Source organism: Euprymna scolopes, chromosome 30, assembly GCF_053919585.1.
Source record: "Euprymna scolopes isolate OS-2025 chromosome 30, ASM5391958v1, whole genome shotgun sequence".
Classification (NCBI taxonomy): domain Eukaryota; kingdom Metazoa; phylum Mollusca; class Cephalopoda; order Sepiida; family Sepiolidae; genus Euprymna; species Euprymna scolopes.
The window spans coordinates 84,017,827-84,033,081 of NC_136511.1; the positions used below are offsets into that span (position 1 = coordinate 84,017,827).

The window sequence follows — 15,255 nt, forward strand, 5'->3', positions numbered from 1 at the left end:
TTAAAGGTCCACAGAATATACATAAAAGGCACCTAAATCAGATAAAAAAACGTCATATCCAAGATGATGATGATACGACAAGAGGAGGACACCATAGATATCATATACGAATCTTTTAATTTGGAACCGCCTCAAAATGCACCTGAACCCCGAAGATCAGGTAGGAAAAGAAAAGTGAATGAACCATTAATGGTAAACCCAAAAAGAAAAAGATATTGAAATCTGTGTGACTTCAAATCTTGGGAGGGGGGTGTTGGGGTGGCAACCACTTATTTGCATATGCGAATAACATAACACTATAAATGGCAAGCCTAGGTTGGCCTTGGTGTGTCTTTCTCAAATGCCACCCGAAGTGACGCCGAAGAGCGTACATGTCCTCCCACCAAGACTCTCTGACTCGACACCGTCATTTGTACATATTGTAAATATACCTTTTCTTTAATACACTTATTATTGCGTTATCTTGTTGTTTGCGTCTTCATTGTATTTCCTTACTAATTATTGTTCAACCTTGCAACCACAACAATTACAAAAGCAAAATGCAATAGAACAACTGAGTGCTAAAGGAAATCTGTTGTTTGACATTGCTGCCTGCCACCGTAAATTTGATTTCTGTACCTGTCCTAACGACAAAAAAGTGCCACGTGCTGAACAATCATTTTTAGATGACAAAAGATCAAACCGAGAAATGGTCATAGACACAGTTGACAAGGAAGCTAGTGAATTTTTAAGACAAAAAAGAATTTGAAATGAAAAACGAAAGCAGTATTACAATAAAGTTGCCATACTGGATGAAGGAACTTCAACAAGTTTAGATCACATCAGTAATTCAGACAGTTCAAACTCGGATTCTTCTTCTGAGGACATTTATGAAGAATCACATAGATCATCTAAAAATATGACGTCACTTCCAACTTTGGCCAGAGAATGTGATAGATATGTTGTTCCAAATACAGTTGGTGCTGCCATTGCCACAGCTACTCTTACTGATTATGGAATCGTGACAGAAAATTACGAAACGCAGGCAGGTGATAGATCAAAGTTGTGGAGAGAACGCGAACGTTTGCGAAGCCAACTTAGATATATTGCCTCAGACAAACTTCAGACATTAAACTCCATATTCTTTGATGGAAGAAAAGATGTTACTAGATGTCTCCCATCTGTGAACACGAAGTGTCGAATTACAGAAGAACATGTTGTTCTACAAAATGAGCCCAATTCAGAGTACTTAAGCCATGTTACCCCTTCAAGTGGATCATTTGCTAACATTTTTACTGCTTTGACTAATTATTTTTATGAAAATGACTTGCCTCTAAATGATGTAAGGACTGTAGGACGTGACGGAACAGCAGTAAATACAGGATCCCACAATGGCATAATTCGACGATTTGAGGTGCATATAAATAGACCCCTTCAGTGGCTGGTTTGCATGATGCATATGAATGAATTACCTCTCAGAAGCATCTTCACCTTTTTGGATGGCACAAGTGGTCATACTGCTTTCAGTGGAAAAATTGGTAAAGCTCTTGTCACATGTCAATCGCTGGCAGTTGAAGTCATAAATGGAAACTTACCAGAGTTTAAAGGCCTATCATCCCTGAGTAAAGATCAAAAATACCTGTATAATATTTCTATGGCTGTCAACAATGGTGTTATGCCATCAAACTTTGCATCAAAAGAACAAGGAGCCATGGTGCATTCAAGATAGTTAACTATGGCCAATAGAATTCTGAGACTATATTTCTACCTTGAATCCATCGAAGGAGTTAAAGATCATGGCAGAATATGTCATGAAAGTTTATGCTCCAACTTGGTTTAGCATTAAACTGAGGCCCCAATGTTTCTATGGAGCTCAACACCTGTGGAATGTTATTCATCTTTCCAGGTACCTTCCAAAAAATGTTCGAAAATCAGTCGATAAATGTATTCAGCATAATGGGTACTTTGGTCATCCAGAAAATATTCTGTTGGCAATGATGAAAGATGAAAGGGAAGAAATAAGGGAACTAGCCCTCGGAAGAATTGCAAGATCAAGAGAAGTGAAAACTAAAAGAGTAAGAAAGTTCCAAATTCCAACATTGAATTTCAATGCTGAGGACTATTATGAAATGGTTGACTGGATCGAAATTCCGAGATGTGAACTTCCACTAACAAGAATTTTCACAGATCCTTAAATTGAGGAAGGCATCAGAAGCAGAGCCGAATCAGTTTTGAATTGGATAAGTTTCCCTGCCATACACAAGCAGTTGAGAGACATATAAAAATTGTCACTGAGGCATCAGCGACAGTGTGTGGAGAACTTCACCGAGATGGATACATTCGTGCTAAGATTGAATCATGAAAGCAAATGGCTAAATACAGCACAAAGAGCGACTGGAATGCTTAACTCTATGTTCTTTTGTTCCACAGTGCAATTATTTACTTTTAAAATGCAATTCTTATGGTATAACTGAGTAATAAATTTTCTTGTATTTTTTAATATATGCATTTTCAGTCAAATTTTCAACTTTTCGGCGGCAAAGGAAATGGCTCTGAAAAATACTAAAACCTTTTTTAAACTTACTTTTACATACAGGAGCAACTTTTTAGCAAACTGTATATGTCACTACATCCTACTGGAGTGGTCTTTGTATCGAGTCAATTTGGATGAAGACGTACTTGCATGAATGGAGATCAGGTGGGTAGTATCGTTTGAAAGTGACAGAGCGCGGTGGAGTGTACATGACTCGAGACATTACGAGTTTCAAACGGTCAGCATAATCAGAGGTGGTGGTGGATATGGACCTGTTGACCGTGAAAAATTCCCCTGGAAGGTGAAGAGTGGTTCCTAAAACCATCTCTGCTGGTGTAGCATTCAATCTTCTTTAATAATGGAGCAGAATCCTAGAAGAACAAGCCGTAAATTTTCACTCCAGTGATGCGGTTTGGGCTGAGCAGCTAGTGCAGATTTTAGTTGATGATGAAAGCGCTCTACCATCCTGTTAGCAGAAGGATGATAGGCGGTGGTTACAATGTGAGAAATTCTGAAAGACTTGCAAAGTTCTCTGAAGGTGTGTGACGTAAACTGGGAACCTCTGTTGGTAGTATCAGTGGTGGGTACACCAAAGTTAGAGATCCAGTTCTCTACAAATGCACGGGCTACAACTTCTGTTGAATGTAGTACTTACCAACAAAACAAGCGCCCACGTGTTTGTGCCTTGTATAGGCATGCGCGACAACAAAACTTGGGTTTTTATAAGCGGAAATCTCGAGGTTGTCAGGAATCTACAGGCGCATGTGCAAGAAAAGGGATTGAGATAGTGGTATAAAAGGCAGGTCGAGTGAGAAGGTTGTTGTTGTTGTCATTGGACGTTACAGTGACGCGTGCGTTAGCAGGTGATTAAGAGGCTGTTTTTTTTTTTGTGTGTCAAGTCGCGCACCTCGGTGAAGATCCTATAAGTCGTGCACCTCGGTGAAGGTCATATTGAAATGTCATGCAAAGAAATTGCTTCTGGCCAATGTGTAAAATGGTTTACCATGGTGAGCATATAGCAATGACCAGTGGAAAGTGGCAGTGAACCTACAATATCCAGGTGGACATGTGAAAATCGAGCATCAGGTACAGAGAAGTTGCCTGGAGTGGATTTGGTATGGCGATGTACTTTTGTAGTTTGGCAGGAAATACATGCTTAGTTCATTTGCATATGTCAACGTTCATGCTGGGCCAGAAAAAGTGAGCTGCAATGAGCTTCACAAATGGAAATGCCGGAAAATGCACTTCCGACACGATGGAGGCAGGTAAGGTCGTGGATGTGCAACAGATCTATCACGCCAAATGAGCTTGTCTGAGAAAGGGGCTGGTGTCTTTTTTAGCGGAATTGTTAAAGTCGACATAAAGTCTGTGAGTGATGCATCACGTTCTTGCTCGGTTGTGATGTAGTCAAAATCAAGGGGCTTCTAAAGACTGTTGAGATCGCAAAAACGTGAGAGTGTGTCTGCCACAATATTCGTTTTACCAGGTAAATACTATATATCAGCAGAATATTGTGTGATATAGTCCATCTGTCGTAATTCACGTGGTGTATGTTTCCCAGAAATAGACGATATAAGGGAAGCAACCAGTGGTTTGTAGTCAGTGAAAATCGTGAATTGTCTCCCTTCCAACATGTAGCGGAAATGTTTTATTGCTAAGTACATGGTGAGCAGTTCTCGACCAAAACCACTGCACTTTTGCTGGGTCATACTTAGCTTGGCGGAAAAGAAAGACAAAGGTTGTGTTTCACTGTTCACTATCTGATTGAGAACAGCCCCAACAGCTACATCAGAAGTGTCTGTCGAAAGAAAGAGCTTAGCTGCCGGGTCAGGGTTGATGTAGGAAAGTTTAGTGTAGTTCACCAGTGCGATTTTGGATGTATAAAAGGATGAGAGAGCTTCGTGTGAGAGAGAGAGAGGGTCTTCTTTTGCATGCGAAGAGAATCCATGAGCTTGGACAAGTGATGCGAGCAGTTTGGAATGAAACGGTGGTAATAGTTCACGAGTCCAACATAACGACGTAATTGACACAATGAAGTAGGTACCGAAAAATCCTGGACTGGTTGTACTTTTGAATGCAAGGGCATAAGTCCAGGGCAGGTGAATTCAAATAGTCTGAAGGGGGTGCATATCGCCATCTTAGGAATGTCTTCCTCAGCGACAGGAATCTGATTGTATGCACGGACTAAATCGATCCGGGAGAAAACAGTTGATTCGTATAATGAAGTTGAGAAGTCATGCAGGTGTGGAATAGGGTACCTGTCTGGAACAGTCACTGCGTTGAGAGCACGGTAGTCTCTCCACAGGGTCTCCAGTCTCCCTTCGATTTCTTCGGTACCATGTGGAGTGGAGATAACCATGGGCTGCTTGAAGGCTGTATTATTCCAAGGTCCATCATGTGTTGAAATTCTGAGCAGCTAGGGCCAACTTCCCCGGGCACAATCGTCGAGGCTTGGCATGTACGGGAGCACCGCGGGTTGTAATGTGATGTCGCACATGATATTTAACATTCTCTGTGTGGGAAAAGGGTTGGGTGAGCTCAGTTATGGTCAAAATTTTATGACAATTGGTAAAAAAAGGCCTATATTATCAAACCAATAAAATATGCCCAAATTTGCCTACAATTGACAAGCCAGGTTTAGTTTTGCTACTTTGAGATGAATTTTTCTTAGGGTTTGCTTTTTGCTTAGTTGTCTCCCCTGTGGCCTTGTGTGGCCACTAATATATTAGCTCGCATCCCGGCGTTGCCTAGTCATACAATATGCTTAAACATTATATTTTGATTTATGCAGATTGCGTATGTTTTATTCTAGAATCAATCGATTCTATTGATTGTTGTATATTACGAGGAATAATTTGTCCCATGGACTAATTCATAATAAATAGATAAATAAATAAATAATATTATCGTTCATCAAATTCTGTCTAAGTTTGTTTACAATATCACGCCAGCTGATATTTGGGTTTGACGATGAATGTTCTGGAAAAGTCGCTTCTGATTAATGTTGAGTTTTAAAATATGCAAACGAAAAAATGGTTTGCGGCTTTTTTTATTGTAATTTTAACTCATTAATAAGAAAAAATTCAATCGGATTTTTTCGATATTCAATACTTAGTGGATGAATTTCTGTACAAAACATGTCTATGAAAAAATATATAAATTACCTTTATGTGAAATTTGCAAAAGATAGGCTCAGTCGTTTCGGAACTTATAAGGAACTCTCTCTCTCTCTCTCTCTCTCTCTCTCTCACACACACACACACACACACACACACACACACACACACACACACACACACACAAAGTAACTTATATAATCTGGCTAGCAGGGGGGGGGGGTCAGCCGGTTTTGCCCGATCATAAAATACGCTAAAATATGATATTTTAATTTGTCCAGACTTCATATATTTTACTGTAGAGTCGTCATTTCAAAAGTAAAAAAAAAAATTATTTGGGTGCCATCAGCTAGAATCGAAACTGAAAGCAAAACTTCAGCATTCAAAGCAAGTAGCATTACCACTGTACCAACCATATAAAATGGTTAAGGCTTGAAAATAAACTAACACGAATGTACAAAATGCATAACGATTTTTTTTCAATTTTGACCCATTGTTGGCCTCTTAAAACTATTTTAACCGGCTAAAGACCAATAAAAGAATGATTCGTAAAAAGTCTAATCATCGACTTCTAGTTTCGAGAGGGATAGAGTTTGAAAATATGGAGACGGACAGAAAGATAAACATAGCTTTTTATATATTAGATTTATAAAACTCACTATGTCTGTCTGTCTGTCTGTCTGTCTGTCTCTATCTTTTTACACTCTATCTGTACCGAAACTAAAAGTCACATTAAGGCCTCAACTGATTGGATTTTTTATGGACCATTCTTTTATGGGTCTTTAGCCGGTTAGAATAGTTTTTAAGGGGTCAAAATTGAAAAAATCATTATACAGTTTGTACATTTATCTTAGTTTATTTTTAATCAGTTTATATGCGTGTTATGTTGGTACAGTGGTAACGTTACCAGCTTTGAACGCTACAGTTTTGCTTTCGGTTTTCGATTCTAGCTGATGATACTCAGATATATTTTTTACTTGAGAAATCACGACTCTATAATAATATATACGAAATCTGGATAAATTAAAATATTATATTTAAGCGTATTTTACGACCGGCCAAAGCAAGGAGCCTCCCTTCCTCCGCTAAAATATATATATATATATATATATATATATATATATATATATATATATATATATATATATATATATATATATGATGATTGTTGCATCTTTCCAGATGATCGCCGTCACATTGAGTTCTCCCAATCTTGTCGCCCATGCCATCTCAGATGACTCTGCACTCCCGCCGCAGACTTGCACATCTTGAAGCAGATGTGACATACAAATTGATCAATTTCCACTGAGTTGACTTCCTCTGTAGGTTGAAGGGTATTCCTATGAACAATCACATGTCTTCTCAGACTAGCAGTAGACTTGCAAACTTTGCTGAATGTTAAACAGATCGTTTGGTTCGGACTAATAGGTGCAAAGTTGACATGAACAGGAGTTTTGTGCGACTTAAGGTGGTTGACGTAGCCAGCTTTTGACAAAAGCACTCGTTCACAAGTGTCGCATTTCCAGCTCTGTGTGTCATGGTTAAGACCATCAATTAAACCTTTGCGAAGCTCTCGCTTTAGATTGCTGTGGGCCTGCTTTCTTCTTTTTTTTCACTAGAGCATCATAACTTGTGCGGGAGATTGTTGATAGTGTTTTAAGTTAGACGAGTGTTTCTCGTGAAAGTTTTGTGAGGGGGGAGTATAGATTGGAGTTCAGACGAGCACTTGCCATGAAAATAACGATAAAGCAGACAGTCCCTTAGTTTTGGACGCTACTGTGTATATATATATATATATATATATATATATATATATATATATATATATATATATATATATATATATATATACTAAAATGATGAGGGAGGTGAATATTTGTACATAAATGTTTTCAAATAAAAGCGATTATAAGAGAAGTGGTGAGAGGAATGAAATGATGTAAATATTTAAAGACAAAGAGAAAGAAGAGAGAGGAGCGAGCTCTTTATGGAATCATAATTTATTTCAAAATCATTTGGCTCGACAAAGATAAACATGTAGTATCTGTTTTCAAATTTTGGCGACGAGGGTTGGTTATTCGTATCATTTGAATCCATAGAACTACTGTTCTCATCTTGAGTGCGATTTAATTAGTAAATTACAGTCAAATTAAGAACAGCAATCAGATGAATCCAAATAATACCAATGTAGTATATGTTCTATCCTTCATCAGAGGTTGTGAAATCCTTCTAGACTGTGGCAATTTGTATTTTTTTGCGTCATTTTTTTTTCTTTTGTTAAGGAGTTGAAATTTAATCAACATTAACTTATACCACGCCCTTGTGGGGAGGTGGTTAACAAACACTTTGTGAAAATGGATTATTTTTTTCAAACATTTTTGTTTCCTTTTTTTAATATTATATATATATATATATATATATATATGTGTGTGTGTGTGTGTGTGTGTGTGTGTGTGTGTGTGTGTATGTGTGTGTGTATGTGTGTGTGTGTGTGTGTGTGTGTGTGTGTGAATTTCTGTAGCGTACCATGTAAAAACGTGTTTGCTACGTCAATCAGCTTAATTAGAGTAATTATCGTTTGAATATACAGATATATGATGACGATGCCAACATATGCAATTAAAAAATTTAACTGGCTTAATTGTATGAATGTATAAAAAATGCAATTAACATTCTTATTTAGTGTCAAAAAGCAATTCCAATTGAGATAACTTTAATAAAATGTTTTTGTTTGTTTTTGGCATTTTTTTTTTGTTTTTGTTTTTGTTTCTTTCTTTAATCTTTTCTAATGCAAAGAATAAGAAATCGTTTTCTTTTTCCCGATCCTTCTTGTGCGGGTTTTTCAAATGTTACTGAATTTAAAAAGCATGTCAATGATTATGGACGGTTTTTCTCTGTCTATTTGTCTGTCTGTCAGTCTGCCCCTCTCTCCCTCTCTCCCTCTCTCCCTCTCTTACAGTATAGTTACATTCCAAGATTCAAATATTTATTTTTCATGCAAAACAGCTCCTCCAGCATGCTAAAATTCGGTACGTTTTTTACAGATTCGTTTCGTTATGCAGAAACAATCGATAAGTATTATGTCAATACCGACTCTTTTCGTGCATATACTCTTCAGAAAAAATAGAAAGGTTTGCTTAGAAAGAAAAAATGCATGATAATATAATGTTGAAAAAAGAAAGAAAATTCATAGAAGACTAAACATCGTGTGTTTGTTCCGGTACAAGATGGCTGCCAGAATAAACACACAATGTTGACTCTTCTATGATTTTTTTTCTTTTTTCTATTTGATGAGGATTATATCAACTGAAGAAAGCCTTTTAAAAGCATCATTTTTATCAATTTTCAAGAAAGGGCTGCGTAGAAACAATTTTATGAATAAAGATATTTTAAGTAACGCGTAACATTTATTAAGTTATATGTAAAATATAAGAGGCAGTTGACTGTGTTTCTGTGTGTATGTTTGTATGTAGGCTAAAAGTAAAAAAAAAAAAAAAAACCGACAAAACAGACACCCACAACGAAAAATATTCATTTATGTACTAAAGGGAAGCAACTCTGATTTTTTTAACCAATGTGTTAATTCTCTTATACCGAATCATTTCTCAGGGAATATATAAAAACGAATAATATGCATGTGTATGCTTGTATATGCCTAGAGAGGGGAATTGCTGAGCGGAGGAGAAAGTAAGGGGCAAGCGAGAGAAAAACGGGACAGTGGGAAAGAGAGAAGTATAGAGAAAGAGGTAAAAATTTTAATAAATATATATGTTACACCTTCTCCCTGGGCAACGTTGTAGAAATTTGTATATAAAAAAAAAGATCATTATTCTATTTGTTTTGTTTTTTTTTCTTGCAAGAAAGAAAAAGTTTATTTTGTTTAGAGAAAAAGTTTATTTTGTTTTAGTAAATATTTTTAATATAAGATTGATGAAATAAAAAAATTTCTGTCCAAAATTAACCGACATTTATCAGAACAAAATAATGTACTCATATTAAATAATGGAGTTTCTACTAGAGAGAGATAGAGAGAGAGAGAGAGAGAGAGAGAGAGAGAGAGAGAGAATGGCTATAATAATAATGAAATAATAGTGTGTGTGTGTGTGTGTGTGTGTGTGTGTGTGTGTGTGTGTGTGTGTGTGTGTGTGTGTGTGTGTGTGAAATCTGAAATATCCACGGGTGGTCAAAAGTAAGTAAAGTAGAATTTTCCAATTAGAAGTCAATTAAGAGATATATGTTTCAGTAGTTACGTCAGCGACAGAAAGTTCTAATTAGACGTGCTGAAGAAGCAGGGGAGCCCTTTCTTTTTCTTTTTTTTTTTTACTGAATTTACAGAGAAAGAGAGCAGTTCGATTTCGGATAGCTGCTTTCTATAGGAGAGGATGGGGAAGTTATATAAATGTACATGCATGCTCTGTAGAAAAAATAAAATCCAAAGAATATTTTACAACCCAAGAGCATTTGTGGTGCTTATTAATAACAATATGTTATAAAGAAGAAGACTGTAACGACAGAGAAGTTCCTCCTTATTACCTCTTTCTCGCAGAAAAGGCGCTGCGAGTCTATTTCTACTCTGTCGTTATTTTCGTGGCAGGTGTTCGACTGAGCTTCAACTATGTAACATTTACAACAATTATAATCACTGCCAACAATTTTCCCCACACTTTATCAGTGCCTAAAACTAAATTTCAAATCTTGTCGGTAGCTGAATACGATGCTTCGCCAGGGCTACCAATGGTATTTTTTATCGTGACGCCCACTAAATGCGGTGCCTACCATGGTTTAAGAGAGTCCCATCTACCCTAGAGAGAAGGATAGACTACGCCAGTTTCTCAACCTTGTATTTTACCTCGCGGTACATACAGCGTCTCGCCTTCCCAAATGGTCACCCACCTGGTACTGGCCAGGCTCAACGTTGCTTAACTTCCGTGACCTGCCGAGAACCAGTGTGTCAACGTGAGTGTGTCGTATATTTGAGCCGACAAGATTTGAATTACACTACACACTGGTGCAGTGTGTTCAATCTTGGCTATGATTGCGCTGGATGGGTGGATGGAAAACTAAACGCAAATTCCATGAGCAAAGCTTCTTGCTTACAACGCAATACCGCAGAGCTTCTCCCCCAGCTTACTACAATATGGTCGCTTTCAAGTCCAATGTAAACAAGTTCTGTTTAAGCCGTTCTATTCAATAATCAATTTTTTCCAAATGTTCACTGCTGCCTATCATCACGGTGCTATCTCACTGACCACATAATCCTTATCCTCGAGTAATCTTCAGCCTTTGATAGGCGGTGACTGCTCTTGTACAAAAAACAAAAAGGAGATAGAAACTGAAACGGTCACATCACCAACTTAAGCATAGAAATAATACCATAGGTTACGTCTACGAAGTAAACAGACTATGCGAATTGAAGAACACCGCAACTACGTTACAATTACAGGAACAACTTTGTAACTAGACAAAGGTACTACAGTTCCACATCAACTACTATCTGTAGGTCTCTTTCATACATGCAATACACATGCGTCCAGATAAAAAGATAATTGTTTACATCGTTGTTTGTTTTTCATGAAATGAATGTTTAAACATTTTCAGCTACTTTCCTTTAATATAAGATTGATGAAAACCAAAATCTACCATTTTTAAATTTCCGTCATGCAGCAGCGACTCAAACAAATTTAATTCATGTAGTGTTTCTGCAGCCACGAGAAATGCAACCTCTAAAAATTACAATTAGCGTTTTCGAAATCCATTCGTACTCGTTCGTAATTTAAGAAAACAAAAACAAACAACAGCCGCTTAACAAAATGTTTACTCTTTTATTGTCATCTAGACATGAGGAATATAACTTTTCAAATTTTAGAAATATCATTCGTTTTGAGTAAAAAATAATATTTGGCAATAGTTGACGTTTTATTTCTTTTAATTAATCATTCCATTTATCAATTTAATTTAATTAATATTGCACCAGTAAAACACATTATGGTGTCATGCCTCTCTATGACAAGTGTCACGAAAGCTTAATCTATCTTCCCTAAATATATAAAGAGGTATTTCAGAAAGATTTTCTTTTACGAAAATATAAAATAACAGAGAAAAAAATAGAAAGATTTAGAGAAGTTAAGAAAGTCCAAGAACTTTCCAGAATGTTCAAGAAAGATCGATGGGGTCCTAATACTAGGTGGCGCTCTTTATAAAAGAGTTTTTCGCACTAACTCGACAGTTGTTGATTTGTTAACGTGTTCAGTTCAGCCTTGGCACTGGTATGATTCCAGAGTTATAAATCCTGCTGAAAACTCTCAGGCGATATTTTTGGTTGGGTGTCCTTGTTCGATTTCTCTTCTGCCTTAGGTATTTTTGATCCGGCCTGTGCATCCGGCTCTAAGTGGCCTAGTACCCGATTTTGGGGGGGTTTGGGCGTTGGTTGTTTCTTGGGGCACGTATATATTAAGTGCCCCACTTCCCCGCATATCCAGCATTCCGGACGGCCCTGTCGGTGGGGCATTAGAATACGCCGACTGCCCCCCTGCAGAGGGTAAAAGTCCCTCAATGGGGTCCTGGATATGACCTTAAACTATATCCAGTGGTGAGACCCCAGCTTGTGGGCTTTGGGGAGTGTGGAGCCACCCTTTAATTACCATTGCTCCCAGGTCCACTCTAACCCGGAGTGGTAGTACCTGTTAGGGTCCCAACTATGGGTTGAATAAAAACCGACGTGAAAACAACAAATATATTCTATTAAAAAAAATTTTCTTCAAAATCTTTGGATTCGGCATTAAATAACGAAAAGGGTTGATATGCCGTAAAACAAAAACAACCAACCAACCAACCAACATTCCGGACGCCTTCATGCCACTAACAATCGGTAGTTTCTCATTTTCAGCTTCCAAATAGTAGGAGATTTTGAAATATGCCTCCTTATTTAGTAAAAAGTCAAAGGACTAGACGCCATTATAATGGTCCACATTGACTCCTGTTATGTCTCCAAATTGGAGGAGATAAGCAGCCAAGTACTCCCCTGGGATTACGCCAGGAACTTCAAAGATGGCGATGGTCGTCCTCTTTCACCCAAGGTACTTCATTCTAAGTATGTAATCATTTCTAATTATCTCATTTTGGGACAGTTTCACTCAGTTTTAAACAGGGCTGCCCAGGTGTTGTATCCACGAGCTTTAGTGATTCTTTCGGCTCTCATGCCGGTGGTCGCTATTAATTTTGTAACTAAGTCCTTGTTTGAGCGGATAAGTTTTTAGTTTTTCGATCTATGACAAAAAGAGAAATCGTTTTCTTAGTGAATTCTTGCAACCTTGGTTGCTCTAAAGTTATGCCTTTTTTTCTGTGACATGCTCTACGCATTTCTTTGCTTCTGTCAAGGTCTCCAGGTCTATCTTAACTGCAGGGGGGGGGGCTTCTTCCAGCCTTTATTTCAGTGTCCGTCTTTTCCTTGGTAGAAACCGTCGGCGCACAGCTGGCAGATGCCATGACCAGCGGTAAAACGTGTGCAAAAAGGAAAGTAAAATCCGGTGCTAATAAATAGCGATGGGGGAAAAAGAAGGAAAGAAATAACAAATTTAACAACAAGGATAACAATAACAATAATATGTAACAATTAAGCGCAATAGAGAACGTATACCGACAAAAGACGAACTAATGAGGGCAGAGATTTAATTGCTGCTCATCACAGCAATATGTGGCACAAGGCCGGAAGGTGGGGATCCAGCAGGCTCCCCTAAAGGAGGGGCACTCCTGCAATTGTAAAAATTGCCTGAGTAACCCTGTCGGCATTCCCCGGTCGGGGCGCCTCAGGCAGTAAGCAATAAACTTACTCCACCGGAAAGCCCAGTGGCAAGGCCTGGGAGGGTGGACCTCCTAGGTATTACCGTGGCTACCGTAATATGATGGCCTAGCGACGACTATAATTTAGTCTGGTGACGTCATGAACATCGGTCTGTTGAAATTTGGTCACGTGTCTCGTGACTAAACCGGAAGTTGGTTTAAAGTTTTGGAGGGTTAAATAAATTTAAACATGCTGTCCAGATGTATAGTTCCAAAATGCCGAGGTAACTGCGAAAATGGATCAAAAGTTACTGTGTTTTCATTTCTCAAAAAAGGAAATAATTTATCAGTGGATTAATGCAATAAAAAGAAATAATTTTACTCCATCTAAATATAGCAGAGTAAATGTTAAAATGTTTGAGATATTTTTTAAAAAATAACAAAAAAAAAAACGAGCCTTTTTTATTTTTATTTATTTATTTTTTTAGAATGTATTTTAAAATAAAAATGAAAGTATGTATATAAAAATGAATTTTACATGTAATTTAAGTTATGTGCTGGAATAATAAATCATTATTTAGAAACTTATTTAAAATGGGGAGTATGGTGAAAATATTATGTACTTTCACCTAACAATTTAATAAAAGCGATATCGTAAAAACGGAATTCCTTGTTTAAATAATTCTAAATAAGAAAAATCATTTATCTTTTTAGTTCAACTATTTTACTGTGCAATATTTATATCAGCGTGAAATAGATTAAACTTTATTTTTAAGTTTAGGACCGTTTTTTAATCCCAAAAGCTTATTAATAATTATTCGTGGTAAATGTCGTAGCCCTGTATGTGTCAGAATTTTGGAGAATATACTTCCAAAATAAACTATTAAAATTGTTTAAAAAAATAATAGAAATATTATTTTTTATTTAAAAAAAAAAGTGTTTAGAAAATGCCGGCAATAAAAAAATATTTCTATTATTTTTTAAACAATTTTAATAGTTTATTTTGGAAGTATATTCCAGAAAGAAAATAAACAACCCACTTTAAACGGAGAAATTACGAGTTTTGTATATGTTATTCGCAGTTTTGTGTTGGGGCTATCAAAAATTCCCCCCAAATTCTGATACTGCTAGTGGCACTGTAAACGAAAATAACGTTTAAAATTACGGCAAACGAGTAGTTTCCTAGATATGAAGAAATGTTAGTTTTAAAAAATGGAGGATCACTTTTCTATAAAAATTTAACGTAAAATGAACACACACTTTATGGCGCTTTCTTTTTAACAAATAAAAGGGAAGAAAATGAGTATGGCCGCCTTTATGTTGGGGGTTGGGAGTCAACGTACAATGAACACAGTTTAACGTAAAATGAGCACCCCCTTTCAAAAAGTGTAAACAGAATTTTTGTGGGGGACAGGGGGTCAACTGTAGGTTCTCATTTTACGTTTAGTTGTGTTCATTCCTACATCAAAGAGGCACTTCGCCTTGTTTGAGGCAAAAATGTAATTTTTTTTTAAATTGCTCGTTGCCCATGTAAAAAAAAAGTGGCCATAAAGTGGGTGGTCGTTTTAGGTTAAATTATCCCCCCCCCCACTTTTTTAACTAACATCTCTTTATATCTTGAAAACTACTAGTTTGCCGTAATTTTAAACGTTATTTTCGTTTTCAGCACCCCCGAAAACCTATAAAAGTGGTAATTTAAAAGGATTTTTCGAGGGTGGACTAATTCTGCACATTTACCTTATTTTTTATTTTATCGTTTTTTGTCATGTAATTTTCTTTCTTTTTTTGTATTAAGTCAAACATGATGCGATTTTCTTTTAAATTGTTTCTTTGGGTATGTGAACTTCA

The 15,255-nt window shown here is 36.9% G+C and overlaps 1 protein-coding gene across 1 annotated transcript in view; it reads right to left on the minus strand.

Moving 5' to 3' along the window:
* Positions 1-15,255, minus strand: part of LOC145254865 (uncharacterized) — a 212,983-nt gene that overhangs the window by 184,315 nt on the left and 13,413 nt on the right. The gene's annotated exons all lie outside the window — the stretch shown is intronic.